Source organism: Octodon degus, unplaced genomic scaffold (genome assembly GCF_000260255.1).
Source record: "Octodon degus isolate 3935 unplaced genomic scaffold, OctDeg1.0 scaffold00089, whole genome shotgun sequence".
Classification (NCBI taxonomy): Eukaryota; Metazoa; Chordata; class Mammalia; order Rodentia; family Octodontidae; genus Octodon; species Octodon degus.
In genome coordinates this window covers 6575846-6584219 of record NW_004524665.1, presented here as the reverse complement: position 1 = coordinate 6584219, position 8374 = coordinate 6575846, and positions in this window count along the sequence as shown.

The window sequence follows — 8374 nt, the reverse complement described above, 5'->3', positions numbered from 1 at the left end:
TTCCTCTAACTAGGACAGGATTTCGGCTGCAGTGGGGCTGCCCCTTCTTGGACTTTTTTGCCTTCTTCACCTTACCCTTTTTACCAGTGCCACTGGCAGAAGCCTTCTGGGCTTCAGGTTTCTTCTCTTTAGTGTCTGGCTTCTCAGTTTTTTCACCTGCCATCTTGCAAGATGGGAAAGAGAACTCTACATACATTTTTAAAATATGAAATCTGCGCATGGTGGTGCACACCTACCTGTAATCCCAGTACTTGGGAGGCTGTGGCAGGAGGATTTCTGTGAGTGCAAGGCCAGCCTGGACTGTATAGTGAGACCCTGTCTCAAAAAATAAAGACAAAAAAACATGCAAAACCAGGAATTCTTGGGCTTGTTTAGGAAACAGCAAGGCCAGAGTGTGGAGAGGTGAGGTGGGACTTCTTGCTCAGGAGCCAGGAGGGTGTGCAGGCATTGGCCAGCGGCGGGAGGGCCTGACTGTGTTCTACAGGCATAAGCAGCATCCTCTTGAAGCACAAGTGGGCACGAGCTGGCGTTTGTTTTGAAAGGGTGGCTCTGGCTTCCAAGTGAAGATTCAACCATAGGAAGGGTCTGTGGAGATGACAGAACAGCCAAGGAGAAGGCCCACCAAAAGTTCTAGGAGGCCTCTGAGCCCAGGCCAGCAGCTGCGAGTGGGGGTGGACAGGGCAAGCAGGGGTATCTGGGGGGAGAGTTACCCTTGAGGTGGTGCTGTGGGCTCTGTGGCCTGGCTACCTATTCAGCCTCGGCCTCTGGTTCCCACGCTCCGAGCAGAGGAGGTCATGTGGACACCTGCTTTCCCAGCCTCCTTTGCAGGTAGACAGAGCCACAGGACCAAGTCCTGCCTCCTGAGAGCTTCCTTGGAGTCAAGGAAAACTGGGAGTGGCTCTGCTCCTCTGCGAGAGGAGGGCTATGGTGAGGTGGTGTGCAGCCTGGAATCTCAGCAGGCTGGAGGCTAAGGAAGGAGGTTCACAAGCTTGGAGCCAGCTAGGGCAGCTTAGCATAACCCTGTTTAAAAATAAAATAAAAATGGTTGGGGCTGTAGCTCCACATGTGCGAGGCTGAGGATTCGTTCTCCGATGGTGATGACGGTGACGGTGATGGTGATGGTGGTGATGATGGTGGTGGCGGCGGCGATGGTGATGATGAGGATGATGGTGGTGGTGATGACCAATGGCTTGGCTAGTGCTTCTTATCCCCGATGTATGTCTTGGACACGAATGTGATGTCTAGTGCTATGGCAGCCATCTTTAGAATGGGAGGCAACAGCCAGGCTGGCAAACAGTAGCGGGCAAAGGAAGGTTTTGAAAAATAACAGGATCCCTTTTGCTCAACCGGTGCGCTTTGCTAACCATGTAGAAAAAACAAAATGGCCACAAATGGGTGGTGGATGCAAACTCCAATAGTAGCACAAAATAACAGGTGCATACTAGAGAGAAACCGAGGCCCATATAGTCTCAGTGAGGAAGGGCTTTCTTTCTGGCAACTGAGGCAAGAGCCGTAGGGGAGGCTGGAAAGAGTGATCTGAGGACCTCACGGGAATGTTCTATCATTAAAAAAAATCAACAGTTAAAAAGGGCAACCAAAGAAGAGAAAAAAATTACAACAGGTTGTAATATATATATTTTTTTCTTTTTTTTTTTTCTTGTGGAACCAGGGATTGAACTCAGGCCCTTGCACTTGCCAGGAAAGCACTTATTCCACTGAGCCATCTCCCCGGGCAACAGGTTGTAATATATAGAGATGCTACCCTGTAAATGTATACAACTATTTATTTATGTTTTATGCATTTGGTACAGGGTCTCACTCCACAGTGTGGACTTGTAGTGCTCTTTCTGTTTCAACCTCCCCAGCCCTGGGATTACAGGTGTGTGCCACCATGCCCAGTCTTGGTGGTTGGCTCAGGGTCAGCATAGCATGTGGTGCCAGGGATTGAACCCTTGTCCCTGGGCTTGCCTAAGCAGACTCTTAGTCCACTGAGCTATCTTGCTGGCCCCACAACAATTTAAGAAGACATAAATAGCGCAGCCAGGTGTGGTGGTGAACGCCAGTGATCCTAGCACTTGGGAGGCTGAGTTCAAGGTCAGTCTGAATTATAAATCAAGACCCCATCTGAACTCCCCATCCAAAACAGCACAGGAAAGTAAATAGTCCAAATAAAAAATTATCAATAATAATCAATAATAATTATCAATAATCAAGGGTTAAGGACAGCAACAAAGAAAGAAACACAAATTGTGGTTATACAGAAATTTTCAAACTCATAGTGATAAAAGGCAGATAGATAAACTAAGAAAGGCCATTATTTGCCTTTTTAAATTGGAAAAGTATATTAGGATCCAGATGATAAAGGGCTGGGAATCTAGGAGCTTCTGGCTGCGTGTGTTTAGCTAAAAGTTATTTGTGCTCATTTAAGTTTAAGGAAGTGGGTTATCGTGACAATTAAGGGCCCTGTGAGATTATTGATTGGTTCTTGGATAAGGGGGAAATCAGCTATGAAAGACATTATTGGGACAATTGAGGTCATTTGAATATGGACTGCATATTCTATCATATCAAGGGAAACTCCTGGGAGTAGTAAAGGCCGAACAGTTACAAGAGAAAGACCTTCTGTGTGCTTATTTATTTAAGGGCGTGAAATCACGATGTTGGTAATTTACATTCCAATGGGATGGGATGCGCCTGTCTGCCTATTCTCCCAACCGGGATGCTGACAGTCCCTAAATAGAGACAGGCCATCTTTGCGGTTTCATGAAGAGTCTGGTTTTCAGCTTTTCAGTGGCTTCGCAAATTTTCAAAAATTTGAAAGCAAGTGTAAACTGTAAGATCAGTTTGACCCATAATATTGTATTTAATTCATTGAATTTTGACGATTTAACTCCTCCTGCTTCCCGGATGGCCTGGAACTTGTGAGCTCCCAATATCTTCCGTGCCGAGCAGCTGGAACTGCAGACGCACACCACCGCGATGCTCCGACCGGTGATACTTTATTTCTAAGATAAAGGCATAAGCGCCGGGTGTGGGGCAATCCCGGTACTCGGGCGGCTGAGGCACGAGGATTGCCACAAATCTGAAGCCAGCCCAAGCACATAGAGAGTTCGAGGTCAGCCTGAATTCCAGAGCCAGCTGCCCCCCAGCATAGATACATTTTTTTAAAAAAGGCCTGAAAGACTATATTCAAATATTAAAGCATTGGCAGCTACTCATTTTATTTTCCTTCCTTCTTTTAAAAACAGTAGAAGAAATAATGTTCAAATGAATCAGAAAATTCAAATAAGCAAAAGGAACACCCTTGGGGCCGGAGAGATGGCTCAGTGGAATAAGCGCTTCCCTGGCAAGAGCAAGGGCCTGAGTTCAATCCCCGGTTCCGCAAAGAAAAAAAAAAAGGAACACCCTGACATTGAGACTGCTCTTCAGGAGGGCCTGTGCAGTCTGTGCCGAGTGCTCCTGGGGCTTGCCGCTTCTCGCCGCCGCCACCTCCCAGGGCGGCGCCCAGCCCCGCTTACAGCCAGCGAGCCTCTTTCCTCTTTCGCCTCCTGCAAGGAGACGCTGGCGCTCGCCCTCCCTCGGGTGGGGCGCTCGGCCGTGCGGGCGCTCACTTGAACGGCTGGCACTCCCTGCGTGGAGGGGCACCGCTCCTGGCACCCTCTGGGGCCGGGCGCTGTGCTAAGTGTTTTCTATACATGAAACTCGTTCCATCTCCACCCACTCGGAGGCTGAGTTCAGGCAAGAATTCAGGACCCAGACAGCCCAAGCTGTTTCCAAAATACAGTCATCGAGGAACTGGACGCGACTGCACAACGCCAGGCCGCAGTCCTCCCAATGGAACGGCTCAGCGTGGAGAGAAGCCGCTGCCCTGGCTCTCGGAAGAACGCACACCAGGGGCTGTGCCTTCTCTTGCGGGGAGCTTTCTCCTGAGTGTGGTTGGCAAAGCCCCCGTTCCTGGGGCCCCCCAAGCCTGCCAAGGGGGCACTGCCTGGGGCTGCTGTTTCTCAACCTTGGGCTACTGAGCATTCTGCAAGAACCCACCCGGTTAATCACGGATTCCTTGGGAGGAAGCAGGCAGCGCCAGGTCCACACCTCCCTGTTAGTGTGTGTGTGTGTGTGTGTGTGTGTGTGTGCGCGCGCGCGCGCGTGCACGCGCGCATGCACGTGTGCACCCGTGTTCCTGCTAGTCTCTCTCAGAGTGTAGTAAATGAGTGTTTCTCCCTCCAGTGTTAAAAATAAACAGATCTTGAAAGCGAGTTGCTTGAGATTGGTCAATACCATATGCAAATAAATAAGTGTTAATTGCCCACAGTGTCTTTGGGTGTCAGGTGCAGTTATTGGACCACATTTATGGGCCAATTAGGCGCCTTACCGGACTTCAGTGGTGGTAAATTGTGGCTTAGCGGCTTCTTGGAACGTGCTGGAGACAGCAGGGCTAACAGTAACTCTCCCCACTTGGCTGGGGCGGGCATAGCTTTTGTCTGCTGTGTAACCAGCTGGGATCACTGCACACACTGGTCAGGATACAGCAGAGACCCACAGGGGAGCCCCAAGAGCAGCCTACATGTAAGCAAGCCAGGATAGGAGGGGGCGCTGGTCCTGGGGTGCAGTGATGGCCAGGCCAGCATGGCCCTAGCACCGGTCACTCTGCGGATCCTGAGCTGGCCTGGAGTGCATGGGAGGCGTGGGGGAGGGGCAGCAGAGGCAGGAGCATGTCTGAGATACACCCGGTGGTGAAAGGGAGGAGCAGGAGCACTGGGCAGAGCTACACTCTGCCTAGGGCAGCATCTTGTCTGGGAGGTCCCTGAGAAGCAGAGGTCAGGATGGGGCAAGAGGTGGGAGCCAAGTGGGGGTCCTGGGGACTGTGAGGCCACCCCTGGGGGTCTGGATGCTGCATTTGGAACATGGGGGTGTTCTTGTGGGAAACAGCCAGGGCAGGCCTCTGGAGAGAGGGTGCACCAGAGCAGAGGGTGTGACCAGGAGGCTGCACATGGGGGGTGAGGGCACCCAGGGTCTCAGCAAGGTCCTAGAGGGGCCACATGGGCCATGCATGCCCAGGCTGCCTTGGGGAGTGCTTTGACCTTTGGTCCCTCCAGCTGTATAAGTTCAGGTCCCCTCTTTACCTGAACATCTCCTAATTTTTAATCCATTTGTTTCAGCATCAAAGTAGTTTATGAATCAATTAGCCAATTGTCTTGCCAATTTCAGCATGAGTGAACGAAATAATAAACCATTCAACCACTTCCTTCAAAGTCAATGGCCAACTGTGAAGGTGCTTTAACACGCAACTAGACTCAAAAGCCAGGCCTCTAACTCCAGCACTCTCTGAGGCTGAGGCAGGAGGATCATCTTGAGTTTGAGCACAGTCTGGGCTGCTCAGTGAGTTCAAGGTCAGCTTGGACTATAAATAGAAAGACCTTGTCTCACAACAAAACAAAATGGCATATGGAGAAAAGTAGTACAGTATAAAGTATAATAGATTAGATACATACATATTATAAAGAAGTATATATAAGTCACCCCATCGAGATGCAGTACTGTTCTCAATAAAAGATATTTTACATGTACTGCTCTATCTATCTATCTATCTATCTATCTATCTATCTATCTATCTATCTATCATCTATCTATCATCTATCTACCTACCTACCATGAACTCAGGGCCTTGCACTTGCCAGCAGGTGCTGTGCCACTGAACTATCTCCCCAGCCCTCTCATTTCTAAATGTGCAGCATTTCCCCAGGTGATAAACATGGAATGAGATGATTAAGGTGCCCCTTCACCAAAGAACTAGTTTATTTAACCTTCTTGGTAGAGTCAGCTATGTTTCCAGTGTTCTGCTGTGAGTACCACCGTGTGGACCTCTTGGATGCAGACGCCACATCTCAGGTTAGTCCTGGGCCCTGGGACACTGGTGGGACCCTATCGTGGGAAAGGCTTCAGGTGAGGGGACACTCCAGGGCTCTGTGAACACTGGCAGCTCCATCCGGCATAAGCCTGGGCTGGGAAATGGGCCTGTTTCCATGGTGACTTCATTACTAACTAAAGAGCAGGCTGTACACACCTTGGCCTGGGAAGATGGCTCAGGCCCCTGGGGCCGGAAGGTGCGGCCCTGTGGGCAGCAGGCTCTCCGGGTGGGGTCAGTGCTCAGGTGGGGCAGACAGGCTGTGCGAGCAGCCGCCAGGCCAGGCAGCTTGCACACCTGGCTTGTCTCAGGGCAGCGGGTGTCTGTGGCTCTGGCAGAGTGTGCACCACATGCAAGAAGGGGAGTGGAGAGGCCCACTGGGCAGAGAACTGGGCACTGCCTGCAGTCGTTCCTCCCACCACCATCGCCCTCCGCACACGCCACTGCAGCCATGTGCCCCAGCATCCCTTGCATCCTGGAGTGACCCGACTCAGGCTGGCTGGGGACAGGAGGGCCCAGCCTCTGCAGCTGCACCACAGGCCCCAGCCGCCTGCCTCCTGTTTTCCTCTGAGGAATTCATCCCTTGCCCTGCTCCAGTGGTGTTCTATTATCCAGCACCCACTCTGACTTCCTCTGCTTAGTTCCTAGGCGTGCCACCTTGGAGCACTGAGACCAGCCTGCTCCAACGCAGTGGTCATTTCCTCTGGGTGCCCAGGCATCTCCTCCTGTTAACAGGACATGTGACCACCCACGTGCAGTGAGCAGGGCTATTGGACTCAGGAGATCAGGGCAGGTCCACATGGACCGGGGTCACCAGATGCCTTGCTGACTGCGGGGAGCAGGTTGGGGGGGGGCTGGGTCCTTTGGGTTTTGCCTTTCTTCTGCTTTGGGGTAATCCTATAATGTATCTTATGCAAGATGACAGCAATGCTTGTGGCAGTCCTTGCATTCTTAAGGGACTCCACTGATGGTTTCCTATCCTGCCTGCCTGTTCTGTCCTGTCATTCACCGAGGACAGCTGGGTCAGAGCTAAGACACCCGGGTGCACCCAGAACTGCTGAACCCAGCTGCCGGGGCTGGGGACAGCCGTGGGCTCACGGCTGCACGTGCATCAGCCCTGCTTGTGGGCACTAGCTGGGAGCTCCTGTCCATGGGAGCAAAGTAAACAAGGCCCCTCCCCGAAGGCAAGGGAGCATGGCCACAAAAAACAAACCAAAACCAAACCAAACCATACATGGTATAGACATATTTTCATTGCTTTATTAGAAAGAGGTCTCTACACTATAGCCACCTCTCTCATTACTTTACACAGTTTTTTTTTTTTTTTTTTCTGTTTTCCTTTTCCCCTTAGAATACTGTACAGCTGACACAATAATCCCAAGGCAGGAAAATACAAACTGGCATATTTAATCAAAACAAGATCATATGAAATAACAAGCCAAGTGAAACGTCTGTCAATTGTTTTAATTACAGTACAAACAATATAAATAAAGCATCATCGAGTCATTGTGAAACATAAAGTTGCTGAATGAGGTAATATAAAAAACCAAAAAAAAAACCAAAAAAAACAGCAACAAAAAACCAACAAAAACACCACCAAAATAAACCACCCCTTCTCTGGATGAGCCCCCGCTGCTCTCTGGCGTCTATGCCTATACACGGCTATTTACAGACACAGGACACAATGCTCCTCAGCAGGTCTCCCCTGGTCTCACCCATCATGGTGACCGGCAGCCCCGGCTTGCTCGCCTGCCCAGCCAGGCTCAGCTGCTTATTAAAGCTCTGCAGAGCTTGGCCTGCTGGGAGGGTCCGCCCTCCTTTCCACCACGAGCAGCAGTTTCCAAACACCCCCTTTGCCTCTCTGACCCCCAGTCAGCTCCCTTCTAGGGGCAAAACTGCTGGGCCCTGGGGGCCTGAGTGTTGAGCTCACGGGTACGGGCAGTGAGCCAGAGTGACCTCCTGGACTGGCCCTAGATCCCAGCACCCTTGGTCCCTTCTCTGTTCCCCTGCTTCAACAGAGCAGGCAGACAGGCACTGTGGCTGGCCCTTGCTGGAGGGTGGGGGGAGGCCAGGATGCTGTTCAATAAGCCCCTGCACCCCTTTACTCCATGCATGATGGACTGGCTGGTGCAGGGTGATCTTTCCAGAGTGCTAGGGCCAGCCACAGCAGGAGCTCCTGGGCTGGTGTGGACACTAAGGAGGGGAGATCCAGGATCTCTCCTGATCTGGGGGCGGCTGTCCCCAGCAGCTGGCCTGTTGTGGGGATTCCCTAACACCCTCACACCTCTTGCTCCTTTCCTCACCTGCGTCAATACTAATGCCATGGAACCCCTCTGGGTAGGCATTCCAGGTCAGACTTCAGCAGGTGAGTCTATCATATGGCTTGATTTACGACCCCAGGGAGGGGTCCCCTGCAGATGCAGCGGGATAGAACAAAATAAAAAACAAGCCCTGAGCCGGCCTCACTTT